This window comes from Arvicanthis niloticus, chromosome 5, assembly GCF_011762505.2.
Source record: "Arvicanthis niloticus isolate mArvNil1 chromosome 5, mArvNil1.pat.X, whole genome shotgun sequence".
NCBI lineage: Eukaryota > Metazoa > Chordata > Mammalia > Rodentia > Muridae > Arvicanthis > Arvicanthis niloticus.
In genome coordinates this window covers 31,688,020-31,709,369 of record NC_047662.1, presented here as the reverse complement: position 1 = coordinate 31,709,369, position 21,350 = coordinate 31,688,020, and the positions used below count along the sequence as shown (strand labels likewise).

General features: G+C 40.8%; 1 protein-coding gene across 1 annotated transcript in view; it reads right to left on the bottom strand.

Moving 5' to 3' along the window:
- Positions 1–21,350, bottom strand: part of LOC143442252 (palmitoyl-protein thioesterase 1-like) — a 52,400-nt gene that overhangs the window by 29,043 nt on the left and 2,007 nt on the right. The gene's annotated exons all lie outside the window — the stretch shown is intronic.

The following is a 21,350-nucleotide window of genomic DNA, read 5'->3' as shown; positions in this document are numbered from 1 at the left end:
AAGCCTACAGCACTTGTTACTTTTGCAGAAGACCCACATTTGTTCCCCAATACACACATGGTATTAGTGCTAGTTATGGGTGATAGAGATGACTCTAGTTCCAGGGAATTCAATACCATCTTCTTGCCTCTGCTGGCACCAAGCACACTCCTACACAAAAATAAACAGGTCATTATAACAAAACAGTAAGAACATCAACAACAACAAAAAAACACTGTTGTAGGAATTATTTAATCCTGACCAGGGTTTCTGCCCATTTTGGGATCATTTAGTTTAGGAATAAAGACACACACAACTGTTATATTTACTGTAAGCCTTAAACAGCATGAGAGGTTGGCATATACTTACTCTCCATGTGACTACAATTTACTTTTCTATCAATAACCCTGACTTATTACTTGCTACTTACTATGTTTCATCTAAGCTGTTGTTAACTCCCATTGACCAGCCCTCAGGGTGACATCTTTATGGCTCACCTCATCCACACTGGATTCTCCTTCCTCCTCCTGTACATTTTTCTTTTCCTCGTGGTTCTCCTCTGAACCCAATTCCAGGAAATCTAAACTTCAACTATGTCTCTTCTGCCCAGCTATTAGCTATTGGCACCTTTTTATTTACCAATCTGAAATTACTGAGATAGGGTCACTTAAGTCTACATGCACACTCCAGGTTTTAAGGCCCACACTTAGCATTACAATACACAGTAAAAGACAAAACCCCCAATGATTCTCATTTTTAGTCCAATAAAAGACTCCTTTATTCTCAGGTATACATTGAATATAATTGTAACAATTATGTAAGTTACCAGGTATGATATACACTATAATGTCCAGTCTATTACATTTGGCAACTTAGATAAAGTAATTCATTATTTATCTTAATGAGTTTAAAATTTTGTACTTAAGCCATCTTCTATTTTAATTGGTATTACCATCTTAGAACCATCTTTTCAAATCTAGAGCATCTTCAATGGAAAAAAAACAAAAAAAAAAACTTAAGTTTAATTGTGAGACTCTAATTTTCTAGTCTTAAATTCCATCAGAGATTTGAGGAGGGATAAATATTGGACTGTGCCGTAAGTACAGGAACATATAGCTTCTACGTTTTAAAAAATTAGCAGAGACAGCTGACTGGATAGTTCCTAAGGTTTTTTATAACATTGAAGTATATATTTTGAGCCTTCTGGCCCAGAACATCTGACAGACCTTAAGTGAAGCAGGAATGATGAAGGACTAGCTTACCCTGTCTTGAGAGAGCTTAGTAGTTGACTATCTTGCTTCCAGTTGTCCTTTGTGGACATCTGTATACAGATAAAATTAGAGCATTTCTTACCCAATGGCTACCTTGACACAATTTGAAGCTACTCCATATGGAGGTACTGATATTTATAACCTTCCTTGAAGTAGAATATGGGCACTGTCAGGAGTAGACATGTCTCATAAACAAACAAAAGTTTTTAATAATGAAATAATTGAAAATGCCATATTTTGTGGATCTCTGTCACTTTGAAGACCGTGTGTGTGTGTGTGTGTGTGTGTGTGTGTGTGTGTGTGTGTGTATGTATCCCAACTGACTTATTAAACATTGATTATTTTTAGCTATTTATCATTTGAATAACATTGAAAACATTTTATTGTCATTAATTAAGTTAAAATCTAATATTAACATGAGTTTCCCTATCTGAGTCTTAACTTACATTACTTATCTTTAAAAGTTTGTAAACATAAGCTATTAAAATGAAGGGATCTAAACTTTCTATTTTTTTTTTCCTGTTAAGCTTCTGTAATGTATTTTTAATAAGGTGGCAACCATAAAAATGCACATACATTTTCTATTTTAATTATTTTATTTATTTACTTCCAGAAGTTGTCTTCCTTCCAGGTTCCCCCCTCCCACAATTCTTCATCACAATGCCCCTTTCCTTTCCTTCTGAGAGGATCCTAACCCCCCTCCCTACCCCATCCCCTGGGATACACCTTCCCTGTGGTCTTCAGTCTCTACAGGATTAAACACATCTTTTCCTGATGAGGCCAGACAAGTCAGTCCTCTGACTTGCCAGGGACCTAGGACCAGCTCAGGTATGCTCTTTGGTTGGTGGCTTAGTCTCATAGAGCTCCTAGGGGTCTGGGTTAGTTGATGCTTTTGGACTTCCTATGGAGTTGCCATCCCTTCACCTCTTTCAATCCTTCCCATAATTTTGCCATATGGGTCCCCAACTTCAGTCTAATGGTTGACTATAAGTATCTTCATCTATCTCAGTCAGCTGCTGGTAGGGCCTCTCAAGGACAGCCATGGCAAGGCTCCAGTCTATAAGCATATCATAGCATCAGTAATACTATCAGGGCTTGGTGCCCACCCCCTAAGAGATAGATGTCAAATTAGGCCAGTCAATGGACAGCCTTTCCTTCAGTTTCTGCTCCATTTTTTCCCTGCATTTCTTTTAGACAGCAAAAGTTCTGTGTCAGAAATTTTAATGGAAAAAAAAGAAATTTTGATAGTGGGTTGGTGAGCCTGCCCCTCCACTTGGGGTCCAGTATATCTACTGGAGGATCTCTGTTCTGGTTCCCTCCACCCACTCTTGGACACTTTGGATAAGGTCACTCCCATTGAGTCCTGGGAGTCTCTGACAGCTCAGGTCTCTGGAACTTTCTAGAGGGACCTCAACACTCAGTTCCAGAAGGTTCTTATTTTCATTTATTTTCCTGGCCCTCTGGGCTTCTATCCTGTACTCCGCCCCAATACCTATTCCTACCCGCATGCTCCCCTCCCTGTTCACTTTCAAACACAGATTCCTCTATTCCTCTGTCTCCCATCATTATTTTGTTCACCCTTCTAAGTGGGATTGAAGCATCCTCACTTGGGCATTACTTCTTGTTAAACTTCTTTCAGTCTATGTGTTATATCAAGGGTATTCTGTACTTTTTGGCTGATATCCATTTATCAGTGAGTACATACATGCATGTCCTTTTTGGGTCTTCACTACAGCAATCAGGATGATATTTTCTAGTTCTCTCCATTTGCTTGCAAAATTCATGTTGCCCTCATTTTTAAAAGCTGTATATAATCCCATTGTGTAAATGAAACACATTTTCTGTGTCCATTCTTCAATTGAGGGACATCTGGGTTGTTTCCAGCTTCTGGCTACTATAAATAAGGCTGCTATGAAGATAGTAGAGCAGGGTGTCCTTGTGGTATGGTAGAACATTCGTGTATATGCCTAAGAGTGGTATATCTGGGTCTTCAAGTAGAAATATTTCCACTTTTCTGGGGAACCACCAGATTGGAAATCATTCTGATTTCCAGAATGATTGTACCAGTTTGCAATCCCACCAATAATGAGGGAGTCTTTCTTGTTCTTCATACCCTTGCCATCATGTTCTGTCACTTGAGTTTTTGATCTTAGCCATTCTGATTGGTGTAAGGTGGAATCCCTGGTGAGGATGGATGTTGAACATGTCTTTAAGTGCTTCTCCATCATTCAAGATCCCTCTGTTGGCAATTCTCTGTTTAGCTCTGTACCCCTTTTATAATTGGATTTGGGGGTGGGTTTGAAAGTTAACTTCTAGAGTTCTTTATATATTTTGGATATTGGCTCTCTATCCAATGTAGGGTTAATAAAAATCTACCAATCTGTAAGCTGCTGTTTTGTCTTACTGACAGTGTCCTTTGCCTTACAGAAGCTTTTCAGTTTCATGAGCTACAATTTGTCAATTGTTGATCTTAGAGCCTAAGCCATTGCTGATCTGTTCAGGAAATTCCCCCTGTGCCAATGAGTTCCAGGAGCTTTCCCACTTTCTTTTCTATTAGATTCAGTGTGCCTGATTTTATGTTAAGGTACTTGATCAACTTGGTCTTGAGCTTTGTGCAAGGATATAAAAAAAATGGATCCATTTGCATTCTTCTACACACTGACCCCAGTTAGACCTGCACCACTAATTAAATATACTTTCTGTTTCTCACTGTATGGTTTCAACTTCATTGTCAAAAACCAAGAGTCCATAGGCATGTGGGTTTTATTTATGGGTCTTCAGTTCTATTCCATTGATCCACTGTCTGTCTCCATACATATACCATGTGGTCTTCATCACTATTGCTCTGTTGTAGCACTTGAGGTCAGAAATGATGAATTCCCAAAAAAAACTTTTACTGTTGAAAATTATTTTGGCTATGTTGGCTATTTTGGGCATTTTATTTTTCTCTGTGAAATTGAGAACTTATTTTGCCATGTTTGTGAAGAATTGAGTAGGAATTTTAATGGGGATTGAATTAAATCTTTAGATTGCTTATGGTAAGAGGGTCATTTTCACTAAGTTAATCCTACCAATCCATGAGCACAGGAGATCTTTCCATATACTGAGGTCTTCAATTATTTTCTTCAAGGACTTCTTCACATAATTGGTAAGAGTTACACCAAGATATTTTATATTATTTGTGGCTATTGTGAAGGGTGTTATTTCCCTAATTTCTTTCTCAACCTGTTTATCACTTGTATAAAGCAAGACTACTGATTTGTTTGATTTAATTTTATATCCAGTCACTTTGTTCAAATTGTTTATCAGATGTAAGTGTTCTCTGGTATGTAGACTATTTTATCATCTGCAAATAGTGATATCTTGACTTCATCCTTTCCAATTTGTATTCTTTTGATCTCCTTTTGTTGTCTAATTGCTCTAGCTAGAATGACAAGTACTATATTGAATAGATAGGGAGAGAGTGTGCAGCCCTATTTTCTCCCTGTTTTTAGTGGGATTACTTCAATTTTTCTCCATTTAAATTAATCTTGATGGTTTGTTTGCTTTATATGGCTTTTATTATGTTTATGTATGTGTGCCATGAATTCCTGATCTCTCCAAGACCTTTAACATGAAGGGTATTGTAATTTGTCAAAGGCTTTTCAGCATCTAATGAGATGATCATGTGACTTTTCCTTTGAGTTTGTTTATATAGTGGATTACATTGATGGATTTTCATATATTGAACCGTCCCTGCATCCTTGGGATGAAGCCTACTTGCTTGTGGTGAATGATGGCTGAGATGTTCTTGGATTGGGTTTGTGAGAATTTTATTGAGGTTCTTTTTTTCATCAATACTCATAAGTCATATTAGTCTGAAATTTTCTTTGTTGGGTCTTTGTATCAGAGTAATTGTGGCTTCATAGAATGAATTAGGTAGTGTTCCTTATGTCTTATATGTTCTTGTATATCAACATATAGAGGTGCAACTTTTAATCTATCTATAATCAAGCATACTTTTAAATCTTATTTTTCATAACTTCATTTTTAAGACAGGACAGGTATTATGTAAAATCTTATCACAATTTGAAAGTCTTTGGATGCCTGTTTCTTTGGTTGGCTTGTACCATTATTTGCTGCCCAGAAAGTCTCCAATCATGAGTTATGAGTTTAAGCTAATTTTTTGTTACAGATTTATAACCATATCAAATGACTAATAAGACAATAATCTATAACTAATATATACAGGACATAGTAATTTCATATATTTAAGACCAGTCAGAAACAAATATGTGGTGGTGAAATACATTTATATATTTAAAATAGGCAGACAAAACATTCCTTATTTCTTCCAGCTGTAGATTGAAGGGAGGAGCACCTTGTTGCCTGCTAAAGACAATACTCATGGGTACAGCAGGAATAGCCATCACTTGCCTTATTGGAAAGGCTGAGAAGTTCCTAGTGTCCCTTTTAAGAGAAGATCAGGCAGTCCAACTGTTTGCTGTCAGCTTGATTCAGGCACTAGGCAGGGCTTCTCCAGCAGTGCTAGGCTCCAAAAGCAACACCAGTTTGTCAGTTTTTGTTTCCCAATTTAGCCATTTATTTTCTTTTTGTTTATGTTTTTCTGGAAAAATCTTGAAATGAGTTAAAACTAAGTCAAGGGGCAAATGACCAACAAATGAAGTCTGGCCCATTCCTCCAAATATAAAATGCAGAGCAACAATCAAGCAATTAAACAGAACTGCAGACATACACTGACACACAGACAGATTGGTGCACCAAGGAAAGTCAAATGAGTGAGGAAGGAGAAAGAAGAAGATCAAATGTCCCACCAGTGGGACACAGATGCTCCATCTGTGGGACTCAGGCTCAGATGTCCCACCAAAACAGCAGAGATGACCCACTGAGACCAAGATGTCTCACTTGGACAAAGAACCATGAACAGGTGTTGCCCTAGTGGGAACCACAGAGGAAGCTGTATGTCTCCCAACATCCTCTGACCTTAGCAGCCTTGCTGCATTCTGCTTCTCTTTCTTTGGTGTCTGATTTGAGCCACAGAACATTCTACTGCTAAAGATCCCTAAAACAGGTTACGTGCTTTGGACTTCAAAATGAAGTTCCAGAAGGCAGATGTTACAAACCAGGGACCTGAGTAGACTGATTGGATTTCCAGCCAGTGTACAAAATGTTATAGGGTCCACTTAAATCCAACATAACTCAAACACCATGTCAATGCAGAGGAAAATATTTTACTGTAATCAAACCACTACTGATCGACCGTGGCCACAGCACATACACAAAAACTAAATAGAAATTGCACGGCACATAGAAAGGATGAGAACACATGGATAAAGGGAGCGAGGTGAACTGCATCATTGTCCAAACATATTTGAAAAGGGTGGTTGAGAAAGGCAATTTCCATCAGTCAGAATAGGAGTAGGCTCCTAGGCATGGGAACATGAAATTAGTTTGACAATGCCAGCAAGAAGGAGAAGTTGTTGTTAAGATCTCTGGACTCAGACAACTATTCACTTAAAAAATGTCCCTAAGATATCTGGAGTAAGACGATTGATTCCATATAATAGAAGCTGTTCAGTTATTGGGAAGTCCACAGCTCCTCTAGGGCCTGGGACTTACTTTGAGTTTGTTTTCCCCCTATGATTAAATGGAGACTGTAAATTAAATAGTAGTACTTAGAAAAGGTTTTGTTTGCTGTTCCCAACAGAATGTGGTGAGAGGACAATACTCAGTTGTTGCTTCTTCCTACCATTGTGTACCAGAGATGAGACTCAAATCCTCAGGCTTGGAGGCAGGCACCTTTACTCCATGACCCATTGTGCTGATCTAATTATTTATGTGCTTATTTATTTATTTTTGGTTTTAGATACAGGTATTTTTGTGTAGCATTGCCTATCTTAGAACTCACTAAAGAAAGGGCTGGAAAGGGCTGGAAAGGGCTGGAAAGGGCTGGAAAGGGCTGGAAAGGGCTGGAAAGGGCTGGAAATGGCTGGCCTCAGACACATATAGTTCTGCCTGTGTCTGCCTTCTTAGTGATGGGATTGAAGGTGTGTGATGTGATGATGGGTATCCATCATTAACTCCATTATAAAGCCTGTGTTATAGAATCCCACCATACTATGGATACATCCTACTTAACAGAATTACTTAAACATTTATTTTAAGCATTTTTTCAGGAAAAACTGAGCATGTAACTGAGACAATGACTCTACGGTGAGAGAAAGGATCTGGCTGGAGAACACACAATGTATTACAGAGCGGAAGCCTACAGGACAACAGTCTCTGACTATAAACCAGAATGTAGCTTACATATGAAAAAGACTTGTTTCCACAGCTCTCTGCTAAACCCAAGACATGTCTATCCATGACAATCTTGAAGATCTGACTGGATCTCTCATAAGACACCTTCCTCTTCCTCTCACTAGCTAAAGCTTCCACCTCTGTAATTTCATTGTTTCCAACTGAAATCCTAACTTCCCTTGACTAGCCCTGCATGAAAATCATCAAGTCTGCCTCCCCAAGTCCCATCACAGGGTAGAGTCTTCTCTTCCTTCCACAGAGCCTTTACTTTTAAGGATAGCTCAGTGCTAAAGATCTTGTTTAACTCTGGACCTGACCTAATGTCTCATATGAACACAGACACTAAAATGAAAATACTAAGTGGTTAGGGCAGCTGCAGCCAAGCACTATGTCCAGACTAAAATCTTCCTTTAGAATGAACTTTGTTCCATTTAGTTTGTATCCCCCCCAAATAGAAGAACTAAAATATTTGCCCCAGGATACATGGCCCCTTTCATCTAAATTAATAGACGGCTATTACATTGGTGTCATTTGGAATGTCAGATGGAAACATCTCCTGGCACTCTACTCCAGACAATCATATGTCTCTCATTCCCCTGCATACCTACACTACCTAGGTCTCACATATTGCAGAAACATCAGATGACTAGGAGGTGAATAAATGGACCCCAACATGAAGCCAACACTTCTCTCTCTCTCTCTCTCTCTCTCTCTCTCTCTCTCTCTCTCTCTCTCTCTCTCTTTCTCTCTCTCTCCCTCCCTCCCTCCCTCTCATTGTTCTCTCTTTCTGTAATTCTGTGTCTGTGTGAGTGTGAGTATAGAGGGGTATGTCTTTCAGGGACGCTGTATGGCCTGAAACTAGCAATGGAGACAAGCTGGCTACAAGCTCAGAAATCCACCTACCTCAGCCTCCTGAGTGCTTGGGATCACCACTACATCTGGCTTCTGAATTGACACCTTAAAACACCTTACATTTTAGCCACGTCTCAGCATAAGACCTGGGCTCCTTATCTTTAATGTAACACTATATATGTGTGTGCTCCCACAACTGGGAACCATTGCCTTTGCCCATCTACCTCTGAGTAGCCATCAGCCAAGTCAGCAACAGCCAAAGCCTCTTTATAGACTCCGCCTAACCCACTCCATCCTGATGTGTGTGCTCTCTACCTCTAATGTCCACAGATCCTGATGCATGCTCTCTACCTCTGATGTCCACAGATCCCAACTGGGAGATGAAAAGTAGGTGGATTTCTGAGTTCTTGGGCTTCCTGGTCTACATAGTGAGTTTCAGAACAGCCAGGACTACACAGAGAAACCCTATCCTTAATAAACACAAAACAAAAAAGCCAGTGTTGTAGAATTCTACTATACCATGGGTACATCCTTCTTACAGATTCATCTAAATATTTTCAAGTTTTTCATGAAAGAAAAATTTGAGCAGGTAACTGAGACAAAAACTATAGAAAGAGGAAAAGAATCTAACAACAGAACATATGATGTATTAAAGAGAGGAAACATGGGGGCAAGAGTTTCTGGCTAGAAACCAAAATGTGGCTTGCATAGGAAGAAGCCAGATTTCCACATCTCTCTGCTACACCCAAGACATACCTATACATGACACTTTAGAAGCCCTGACTGGATCTCTCATAAAACACCCTCCTCTTCCTCTCACAAGGTAAAGCTTCCTCCTCTGTAATCTCATCATTACCCATTGGAATCCCATCTTCACATCAAGACCCAGAGCAAAGACCATTCTCCCATGTAGGGCAGTGGGTCTGATGCTTTGATTTAATTAGGGATCTGCATGTACTGATGATGAAAGTCCTTGTCCCCAACTGTTTTTTATCAATAAATAAAATTTATCAATAAAGATGACAACGGCCGATGACTGGAAAAGGGAAGATGGGGAGCTTTACAGGCTAAGATGCAGGGAAAGAGAGGATACCACCATACTCAGGGGATAGAGACACAACAGACTCAAGCTGTTCTCAAAATCTACCGGAAAGGCAACGTAGAAGTGTCTTGAGCAGCAAAGAACAATGGGCATCCCAGAAGGTAACTAGACAGCAGAGTTAAAAGTAAATTTGGAAGGTGTTTAACCAGGAGTACCAGAGGGAAGGGCACGCTAGCACAGGAGGCTTAGAAGTGCCCAGTCACTGAGCCAGTAAGGCATGTTAATGATAAGCTAGTGTGTGTGTGTGTGTGTGTGTGTGTGTGTGTGTGTGTGTGTGTGTGTTTTATTTGAGGATTCAAAGAGATCCTGTGCTCCACTCAGGAGCAAAAATCGAGACAGCAAAAAAAAAACAAAAACAAAACAAAACAAAAAACAAACAAACAAAAAACCACTACACCCTACAGTCCCAAGGTTAGCCTTGGCGGAAAATCAAGTCTCCCTTCCCAAATTCCAACACAAGGAGGAGTCTTGTCTTCCTTTTGCAGAGCTTTTTCATGCAAGTACAGTACAGTGCTGAACTTATCTCTACTTAATGTCTCCTATGGACACATACTGAAATGAAAATGCTTAGTGGTTTAGTTAGCTACATCCAAGCCCAAAATCCTGAGTTCAATCCGTGGAACAGTGAAATTTGAGAAGCCAGGATAGTGAGAAGTTAGAGAATCTTGTTAGAGGGTGGAATGTCCCTAGGCTTTAACAGAGATCTATGATTCCCCTCCTAGAGCACAGAGAAGATGCAGGAGTCCAGAAGCAGTCTTCCAGACAGAATACACTCATCATCTCACAAGTCAGAGGATAGCCTTCTGTTGGATGTCTTACTGGAAGGAGAAAAAAAATACCTTTATTTTTGCTAGAGCCAAATGGAGGAGAAGGCTAAGGCTGAAGAGAGAGAGGAAGAAACAGAAAAGAGGAACGTACAGTAGAATAATTAGGGGGCAATTAGAGGAACATGCATAACAAGCATTTTGACAGTTGCCCAGGCAAGGACCCCACAATTAGGATGAACAGGTCCTCAGCCCCAGGCAATCAGAACTCTTCAGTGCAGAGGACTGACCAAGGAAGGCTGAGAAGAAGAAAGTAAAGGAGGTTCAAAGAAAAACTGGAACTAACTCAGGGACAACTCAGGCAGGAGTAGCCCTGGATGCTCTGCTGTTGTACATGTTCTCTGGGTTGCAAGAGGGTCCCTGCTCCAAACTCCTATCCCTGGAGTGAGTACCATGTTAGGAAATCATGTGGAAAAAGAAGTCAGGAGACTGGACTCAAAATGCAGGCAGGTTTATTTCAGAGAATCTGAGAAGAGATCACAGTAAGCAAGTATGTTTTTCTTGCAGACAAGAAACCTTCCCCGAGGGAGGAGGAGGGGAGAGAAAGGAGGAGCTATATGCATGAGCAGCAGACTAAGCTGTTCTTTGCAGAGGGGGCTGGTCTTTTGCAATTAGGTTGTGTCTCAAGGGTTCAAAATGCATACAGAGCACTGCTGCGCTCACGATGTTTCCACAGGCCCTGGGTTTGCCAGGGCATTGTCCTCTGGAAATTCCAATCTGCAGCCAAGTAGCATTATAGATCTGCAGGAGCAGTTAAGGATAAGAGCCAGTGAGCCATTTCCCCATTGCACCACCTCCCAAACTTCCAACCTCATCCCCATAAGTTCTTTTTGGGGGTGGGGGGTACCAAAGGTCTTACTGTGTATCGATTGCTGTCCTAAATCTTACATGGTAGATCAGCCTGTACTCAAACTCAGAGACTTATCATGTCTGCCCCTCTGAATTTTGGAATTAAAGGCACAGGTCATTATACCCAGCTTCTCAAGTTTTGATCCATCTCTTACATCAAGGTCTGCATTTACCTACTATATTTCTAAACCCTAGTTGGATTCTTGGGTTTGGTTTTTGGCCACTGTTTTAGGTATCCCAGGCTAGCTTCAAAATCACTTCACAGTCAAGGTTGACCCTAAACTTCAGCTCCTACTCCCTGCATCTCCCGAGTGCTGGGATTAAAGACACAAACCACCACAGCCAGTTTATAGGCCTCTTCTTTTTAATTGACAAGGATTTGTGGAGTCATGATATGGGACTTTACTTTAAAATACTCTGACCCATGGAAGAGTAGGTGGGAGAGTTGGGATAAGATTGAGCGTGAATGTGGGTGCCAGGGCACCTGTGTGAAGGTCAAAGACAACTTTCTAGACTTGGTCGTTCCTTCACCAGGGACCTGACAGTCCACATCAGCTGGTCAGGTTTGCCTGGCGACCACTTTTTATCCACTAATCCATTTTACCAGATGGAAATTAAGAAATGTTAACAAAGATGAAAGTAAATTCAAAGATATTCACTCTATTACTCTGTGTTTTGTATCTAGTTATAATTTTCCCATAATGCTGGGGACAGCATACAATGACAAGGACTGCCTAGAGTAGGCTGGGTGGAGACATCTCAGAAGCCTGCAGCAGCTCCTTGTAAAGAGGATGGTGTCTCGGACCCTGAGGAGCAGGAGACACATCCCTCCAGGGGACCCACCATCTGAAATATGGGACTGCCTGCAGTAGGCTGAGATGGAGACATCTCAATAGCCTGTGGCAGCTCTTTGTAAAGAAAAATAGTTCTGTTTATCTTAACCTTAGCCCTGGACAATGGCTGCATAGATTTCATTTGTGTGTGACTGCTTTTCAGTGGCCTTGGTGTGCATAATTATTCTATCTGACTTTCTTACTTCTTTCTCCTTCTGCTCTGGTGAATTCTGTGAAACTAGATGCTCCTTGATGTAATGACTCTTAAGCAATTACAAATTGAGGCACAGGGGGCACAGCACAGCACAGTCCTAATGGCCCAGGTGCATGCTGTGTGCTCTCATCTTGGAAACAATGCAATAACTGCACAATGGTAGTTCCAGATTAATGCTTGTCTTGCAAAGAAAGTTTGAAGAAATTATTAGAAAATGAAATAGAGCCAACACTGGGACCCCAAGAAAGGAAAAAATCTATTGAAGTTATGAAATAAGTTTTGCATAACATTTAAGAGTGGTTTCTAGATAAGAAGTATAGAATGCATAAAATGATATATTAGTAAAACTAAGTCACAACACTGGGACTCTTAGGAGAGTCATTGTGTGCAATGCATAGAAGTAGACAGCTAATGGAACTATTGAGTTAAGGGTTAACTTGATTCTTTCTGGCCACTGCCTGGCAGCTTTGCCCATGTCATTTATCATTAGAGCTTCACAGGAAAATTCAAGTAGCTGATCTCAGAGCTCTGAGCTCTGAAGTATAATCAGTTAAAAGTTAAAGCTTAAATAATGATAAGTTTGCAATTATTATTATTTTGGCTACAGGCCTGGGAATAAGGAAGCTTGAAACTTTGGGGAGCTAGTGTAATTCTTAATTCTTTGTGGGGTGTGGTTATTCTTTTGAATTTGATTTGCCAATGATTATACAATGTCCTTTTTTAAATCTGCTTTTGGAGTATCAATAAAAGACTGGGGCAAGGGAAAAGCGAAGAAGCATGTGAGGTGAATGTGATGAGAGAGACAGAGTGAGTGAGAGAGCAAGTGAGAGAGCGTGTGAAGAGTGAGTGAGTGAAGAGAGAATGTGAGGTGTGTATAGAGTGTGTGTGTGTGTGTGTGTGTGTGTGTGTATGAAAGGAGAGTGCATGTGGTGTGTGTGAGGTGTATGTAAGATGTGTGTGAAGAGTGTGTGTGAAAGTGAGCGGGGAACGCACAGAGGTGTGTGTGTGTAGGAGTGTGAGAGTTCAAGAGACGAAAAGCGCACAGGAGAAAAGCCGAGTACACAGGAGAATGCAGAGTGTGTGCAGCCTCAAGCTGCGAGCGAATGAGAGAGAGAGAAAGCAGAGAGTGAGAGAGAAACTTTAAGCCTTGAAAAATTGCCTGTCAGCTTGTACCCAAAAAGTAGTCTGTGTCTATTTATTATGCGCCTTCTAGATATCCCTGCTTCCAGTTGAGAACTCCAATCCTGTGTCGAGGCTGGAGACACCGACACAACAATAAAAGTTAAAGTAAAGAGGATTAGTGTCTGTCCTGCAGTGCAGTTCTATTTGCCATCTCAAGGAGTGTACTCACAAATGTAGTCTATATCATGTCATTCACACCAGTCAATGCCCAAACAAATCAATAGACACACTCTGTTCCTCTCCATGGCTCCCTTTCTCTGTAGATAACAATACTATTCAATCGCTTGCTTAAACTGGTAACTTGGGAGTCACTTTTGACTCCTCTCTTTCCCCATCACACTCCACCAACAAACACATCCTGACTCTGACCCCTTCTCACCACCTCGCTGAGAGCAGCCTTGCCTGTCATTCTACCATGGACTGTTACAAAGGTCTTCTCACTAGTCTCCTTGATTCTGTCCTTGTCTTTTCCATAACTATCCACAGTTCACTTAAGAATATCCATCACCAGGGGTGTGGAAATGGTACAGTATGGAAAAGGAACTTCTGGGAAGACTGACAACCTGAGTTCACATCCTGAGTACCATATGGAAGCACTATAGAAGGTACTTGCCTAAATTGTCCTATAACCTTCACAGACAAGCCACAGCACAAGTGTGAACACACATAATAAGTAGGTAAATATCAGTAAAATTAACTTCACAGACTGGAGACATGGTTTAGTAGTTTAGTGTGCACTGCTCTTACAGAGGATCCAAGTTAGGATCCCACCTTCAGGGGATCTGACACCCTCTTTTGGCCTCCTTGGCACCTGCAGACACATGTACACACCCATACACTCTTCAGCTACTACTTGCCACATGTCTACAACCATCTCACTTCAGTGAAATCATATCAATTAATTTGGAGAAAGCAATGCCCACTTAATTTCCCTACGCCAAGAGTTCTGCAATACCTGGAAACTTCCTACTTCCTGATTAGTGGTAACCAGTTTCTTACACTGTGCCCAAATGAAATTTGACAAGGGCAGTTGACTAGCATACACATCAAACTAGTAATTTTTTTTTTTTTTTTTAATGAGTGAGTGCTGAGTGTGATCATATGTTTATAAACCAGCACCCAGAAGGGTGAAGGTAAGGCCAGCATGGGATACAGAGCAAGACTTTATATCAGTGAGAAAACAGAAATTCAATATACTAGGGGTATCAGGTTAAAAATGAGAACAATGGGGAAAAATATATAGTCGGGCCTGGAAGAAGGCTCAGCAGTGGAGGGCTGAGGCTGTTAACTTAGTTACGTTCCAGGTCTTCAGTTCAACTAGGCACGGACTTGGCAGCTCACAGCAATCTGTGACTCCAGCCCCAGAATCTCAAGAATTCCCTTAGGCATACAGGAAAAAAACACCAGTACACATAAAATCATAAAACCAAAATTTTTAAAAAGCAGAAGTTACCTTGCATTATGGTCACGAAATATTATGATTAGGTTAGCTAATGAGATTTCCTGATCCGTGACGTCCCTGGAAGAATCAGAGGTGGCTGTTAGCTCTGAGGGTCACATTGGAATGTATCAACAGTCACTTGACAGATTAAGCTATCTAACAAACCGTGAGTCCCCAAACCACAGAGTTACAAGATCTTCCTCCCAAAAGGCAGAACACAAATCTTATTTTATAGAAAATAAATTGAGAGGGGTAGGAAAGATGATGGCTCAGTCAGTGCAAGCTGTTTTTTAAAACTGAGCATAGACTACATGTTCCCCTTTGAAAAAGAAAGTAATATATCCAGGCATAGCTGTAATCTGGTAATATCAGCACTGAATAGGTTAATACAGGAGGGTCTCTGAGGCTTGCTAATAAGGCAGTCTGCTCAATAGTGAGCTTCAGGATCATTGAGAGAATTTCATCATCTCCATCGTCGTCATAGTCATCGTCATCATGGTGTTGTCCAACAGGCACACACTAAGTAAATAGATATAGTATAAAAATTTTAAAGTATCAAGGAGATGGCTACATGTGGCTTTAATCCCAGCACTCTTGAGGCAGAGGCAGGCCTGCTATATATATACAACCAGTTCCAGGACATCCAGGACCACATATAGAAACCCTGTCTGGAAAGCAAAATAAACAAAAATCAAAAAAGCCAAGAGATTTATTTACTCATTCATTTATTTATTTACTTAAATAGAGTAGAGGGCTAAAGGAATGGCTCAGTAGTCAAGAGTGTTTGCTTCTGACACACAGGACTCGAGCTCAGTTCCTAGCATTCAAAATTGGAAGCTCACAATCACCTGCGACCTCAGTTTCAGGAGATGTTCTGCCCTCCTCTGGCCTCTGTAGGCACTACACTCATATGGGCAAGTGCCCACCCACCACTACAAACACAAATGATTAATTAAAAAAATCAAAAATTAAATTTTTCTTAAAAGATAAAGATACCCAACATTAAATTATGACCTCAACACTCACACTAACAAATGTCCACATACAGAGAACAACATGTTCACACACACACACACACACACACACACACACGCACGCACGCACGCACGCACGCACGCGCGCGCACACACACACACACATTTACAAACACACAAGCACAAGAAGAAATTAAATTAAGTTTCACAAAAGTTCTTTCTTCTGGGACATCTTAAGGATAACTTCTAAGGAACATACCTACGCCACAACTTTGGCTTCTTAGGAAGAGTCTTATACACATGTGAGCTGTCATACAAGAAGACCTTCTTCTCTACATCCTAAAAATCAAGCAGTAAGAAATCAAAGGATGGGACTGTTGGGAACAGGATCTTTTCTCAGAAGCTTACTAATTTAAGTTGTATTCTGGTTTAAATGAGAATGCCTCCCTAGTCTCAGGTATTTAAACATGTGTCCCCCTGTTGGGGTGCAGTTTGGTGATATGAGGGAAGATCCAGACATGCTGGAAGAGATTATCACTGGGGTGGGCTTTAAGAATTTACAGCCTTGCCTCACTTCCAGTTTGCTCTCCCTGCTACATGTTTGCAGTTGAAGCTGTGCTCTTTCATCTTCCTTCTCTTGCTGGCATACCTTTCTGCCATGATGAACTTTTATGTCTTTGAAACCATGAGTTCATATAAACTCTACATAAATTGGTTCTCACGATGCTATTTTTATCAAAGCAACATAAAACTAACTCATACAGGCTAAGATCATCATATATCCATTAGAATTCATAAGCATGATGACACATGCCTGCAATTCCAACATTCAAGAGTCTGGGGCAGGAAGGTTGAGTATGAGGCAAGCCTGAATATATAGAAAATCCTACATCTAAGTATAACACACAACAAATCAATGTGGAGATGGCTTGTAAGGGGAAGCATTCACATAGCACTGTCTATCCAACCCCTCAGCAAACCCCTCGGGTAACAAGCTGGCATCTTACCTCTATGATGTTCTTATCAGTCTCTACAAGCAGTATATAAACTCCAGGTTTTTTCATTTGATACATTGTTTCAATGTTATCCGTACGTAATATTTCTCCTATCCAACAAAAACAATGATGGAAAAATCATGAATTAAAACATTACTTTTAAAACATGTATTTAATATTTTATTTTGTGTGTATAGGTATAACTGGTCGTTGGCTACTTTGTGGGTTTCTTATTCTTCCATTTATTCCCCCACTTCAACCTCCTAACAATAGATATGAGAGGGGAAAAGTATAGAAAGGAAATAGGGTGACTTTATTCACAGACTACTTTCTGCTGATTTAGGGGTGGTGAGTTACTTAGAGACACTTTGATCTTTACCATTAGAATATCTAATTTCTTCTTGTTGCTCTTTCTCCTTTGCATACCAACATAACCAACAGCAACTAACAACCCACCCTGTCTGCCAGGGCCCTAGAATTTATAGACCCTGTGAAAAGTTCCCGAATCCAAAATGTCAAACAATTGCAGAAACTGCAGCTTCTAAATAACTCCCCTACTAGAGGAGGAGTCAATCCATGGTCAGCTGCTGCAGACAATCTGAAGAAGCCCTATATCCCACACCTGGGATTGTAATGAAAACATAAATCTGTGTTTTTCAAAGAAACCAAAATTCTCACTACATATGGGTGTTTTTCTATGCACCACTTATGTGCAGAAACCACAGCGGCCAGAAGAGGATCTTAGGGCCTCTGGAACTGGAATTACAAACAGTTGGAAGCTTCCAGATGATTATAGACAACTGAATCCAGTTATTCTCTTGACCACTGAGCTATCAACCCAGCTCTGCCAACAGTAATTTCTAAAACTCAATGTTGCAGTATAGTATAGTAGAAAGAGACATTAATTTGGTATTTACACACTGAAGAAAATGTTAAAAGACCTTGATTCTTGCAACTAAACCACTATTTCTATGAGAATATAAACACTTTAGGCACAATTTAAAAAAATCTGGAATTCATAACATACAGAAGCCTGGAGTCTGAACAGAGTGTTGGGGGCAGCAATTGTTGGTATTCCTGATGGGACAGCATGTACAATGCAAAGTGCAGGTGTTTGGCATTCAGAACCAAGGCTCCAGTGCAGTGGGAGATGCACACACAGCAGGACAACTCTATTTTCTTCACTCTTGATTTTGAGTTAATGTTTGTCCATTGTGTGTTCAGAATGGTGTTGGTACATTTGGCTCAAGCCCCACATTCAGTTCCACTACCCACCATGGAGTCTCAACCCACAGTATAGGAATCTAGATGATAAGGCCAGCCTCCAGAATAAAGAACAATATTTGTAAAATATGTATACAGGATCAATGTCCAGAATTTAAGAAAGAAAACCCTTAACTTAGCAAATCAAACAGTATAATTAAGAAATGGTGTGTGTGTGTGTGTGTGTGTGTGTGTGTGTGTGTGTGCGCGCGTGTGTATGTTGGGAAGACTAAAATGTTTAAGTGATCAGATCATGACATAGTGAGCTATGGTTCTTATAGTCAACTGGAGCTTACAGAGCCTACACCCCTAGTATCCAGTCTCATAGAGAACAAATACAGTGACATGAGTCACTGCTTAACAAATCATGAGCTGCCCCTCTCTGCTCAAATCAGTCTACAACAAAATGAAGCAAGGCCAGATAATTTCTCTTAAGTATGGTACAAATGTCCCACTCCTGTCAGGATATAATCCTCTCTCTCTAAGAATCAGCATAGTGTGTTTCTGTCCACGATGTCTATTCTTCATTAAAATGTTCATGTCAGTTTTAGTGTGGTGAATTTGTGTATTTCTGCACCAGGATCTGACCATTCCCAGAACCACAATACTTTGTAGGTCACAGCATCTCTCACATCCTCTATGAGCCTAACCCTAGTGACCCTGGGGTCTGAAGCATCCTTGTAAGAGCTGTCCATATTCACTGATTCTAATTCCTCTCTGTGATTTTCTTTAACTCACTCAAGACCAGCCCCAAACTGCTTTTGTCAACACTCATATACATGGCTAAGTCCAATAATCAAGTTCAAGTCTGCTCGTGACAGACTTATCAATGTAAGGTGGAAAGACCTGCTCTCTTCTGTTCTGTTGTTTGTGGTGGTAGTGGTGGTATATGTTGTAGGTTGGTTGGTTGGTTGGTTTGTTGGTTGGTTGATTTGGAAGTGGGTTATCACTCAAGACTGCAGGACCTTACTACAACATCTCTAGTGACTACATAATCCACCCTGGCCTTCAACTTGCAGCCAAGTTCAAGGAATTACCTTCCTCAGCCTCACCAGCCCTGAGGCTGCAGGTGTTAAATGTCAGTCTTGGCCTGTTTCCTTCTTTAGGGAACATTTTCTTCAGTGGCTTCCAGGAAACTGAACTTTACTGACCTCCCTCTATCACTAAACATGCACCCACACTATCACTCTTGGGCTGTTTCCTGGTTATCCAATCCCCCTCCAGAAGATGAGGTGTCCCTACTCCTGGCATATTGACTCCTGGGCTGACCTTTGGCTAATGACAAGACATTAGCCAAAAGCCAGTGGTTCTGAACTAAAATCCTCTTCTGTGAAAACACCACTGTATTACCTCCCAGTTTTATGAAAACAGTATCATATTTACAGACTCCAAATCTGCATGTGCTCACATGCTTGTGATCCCACCCCTCCAGAGGTGGGACACTGGGGTCTTGTGTTTAAAGCCAGCATGGATTCCACACTGAGCATTGTAAACTGAATGTACCCCCACAATTTGGAAAGTAGAAGAAAACTCAAGAGTTCAAGATTACCTTTGGGGGCTAGAGAGATGGCTCAGCGGCTAAGAGCACTGCTTGTTCTTCCAGAGGTCCTGAGTTCAATTCCCAGCAACCACATGGTGGCTCACAACCATCTGTAATAAGATCTGGTGCCCTCTTCTGGTGTGTCTGAAGACAGCTACAGTGTACTCATATATAAAAATAAATAAATAAAATATTTAAAAAGAAGAAAAAAAGCTTTAAAAAAAAGATTACCTTTGGAACCCTGGACTTGTGGCTTCTGTAATAAGCATGCAGAAGGTGGAAGCAAATGGATCACTGGGGATTTGAGGCTAGCCTGGACTATATAGTGAGCACCAATGCTGCCTTGGCTACACAGTGAGAGAGACCCTCTCTTAAAATAAAATAATAAAGGAAGAAAAAGAAAATAGAGTCAAGGGAAAATGAAAAATGTTGATTCATGCTATATATTAAGATAAAGAACAATCTGAGCTACATTAGACACTATCTCCAAAAATCAAATTAGTGATGCATAGTACACATGAGTGTAATCCCAGTGCTTAGCATGGAAAGGCAGAATATCAGGAGTTCAAGGGTATCCATGGCTACATAGAAAATTCTAGGTTAACATTGGCTATATGGTATTAAAGGAGGCAGTGGGGCGGTGGGCTGTGAGAAGCAGATGGGTGCTTGGTCGAGCATAAGTCTGGAATCCCGGACCCTTATTGGACAGCAGGAGTTTGGCTCTGCTCCTGGGCCCTGGTTCTTTTCATTTATCTTCAGCCTTCCACAAACCCCTCTCACAGAGAGGCCTATGGCCAACAATCACCAAGGAACAGTGCCTCAGGCCCTAGAGAGATTTACATACTAATGAGATGCCTGAAGGCCAAAGGGTAGAGCCAATTAAGCATTCTTCCCCAGCTCCTCCCCCTTCTCTCCCTCCCTATTTAAATCAGGTCTGCCCTGGGTTTCAGGGGGGGTGCATCCAGATCCAACCACCACCATCTGCCATGACATTAAAGCCTGTAAAAATCCATGGACTTTCTCGTGTCATTGGGGCGGCACAGTGAGGAACTATAGAGAAGCCTTTAATGAGCCATTGTAGCCACAGCCGTGGCTGTGCCTAACTTCCCGTGGAGGAACCCTCAGTGCCTAACTTCCTGTGGAGGAACTCTCAGACTTTACAGCCACCCTACCCACAGGAGGCAATGGGCAATGTTGCTATGGTACTACCATAAGAAAAGACACCTGCTACGGAGCTTATATAATGACCTGACCTGAGTTTGATTACTGAGACCCACATAGGAGAAATAAGAGAAGAAAAGATGTGTATCCCAAATATTGAACTCTAAGCCCTACACACACACACACACACACACACACACACACACTTAAAAGCCCAAACTAACAAAACTAATAACCAAACAACAATAAAGATCTTTAATTTAAGTAGGACAAAAAGCTTAATCAAGTTCAAATTTACTTTGTTTCTGATAGGGTCTGTCTATGCCTGTCAGCTTGGCCTGGCCTGGAACTCATGATCCTCCTGCTTCTGTCTCCCCAGCATTGGGATGACAGGTTTGTGACAATTAGTTTGGTATAAAAGAATAATCTCTGCTTTTTTCTCTATCCTCTCTCTCTCTCTCTCTCTCTCTCTCTCTCTCTCTCTCTCTCTCTCTCTCTAACACACACACACACAAAGTACACATCAGATATGCTGACCGTCCAATCTACCCCAACTGGTAAAACAACTTC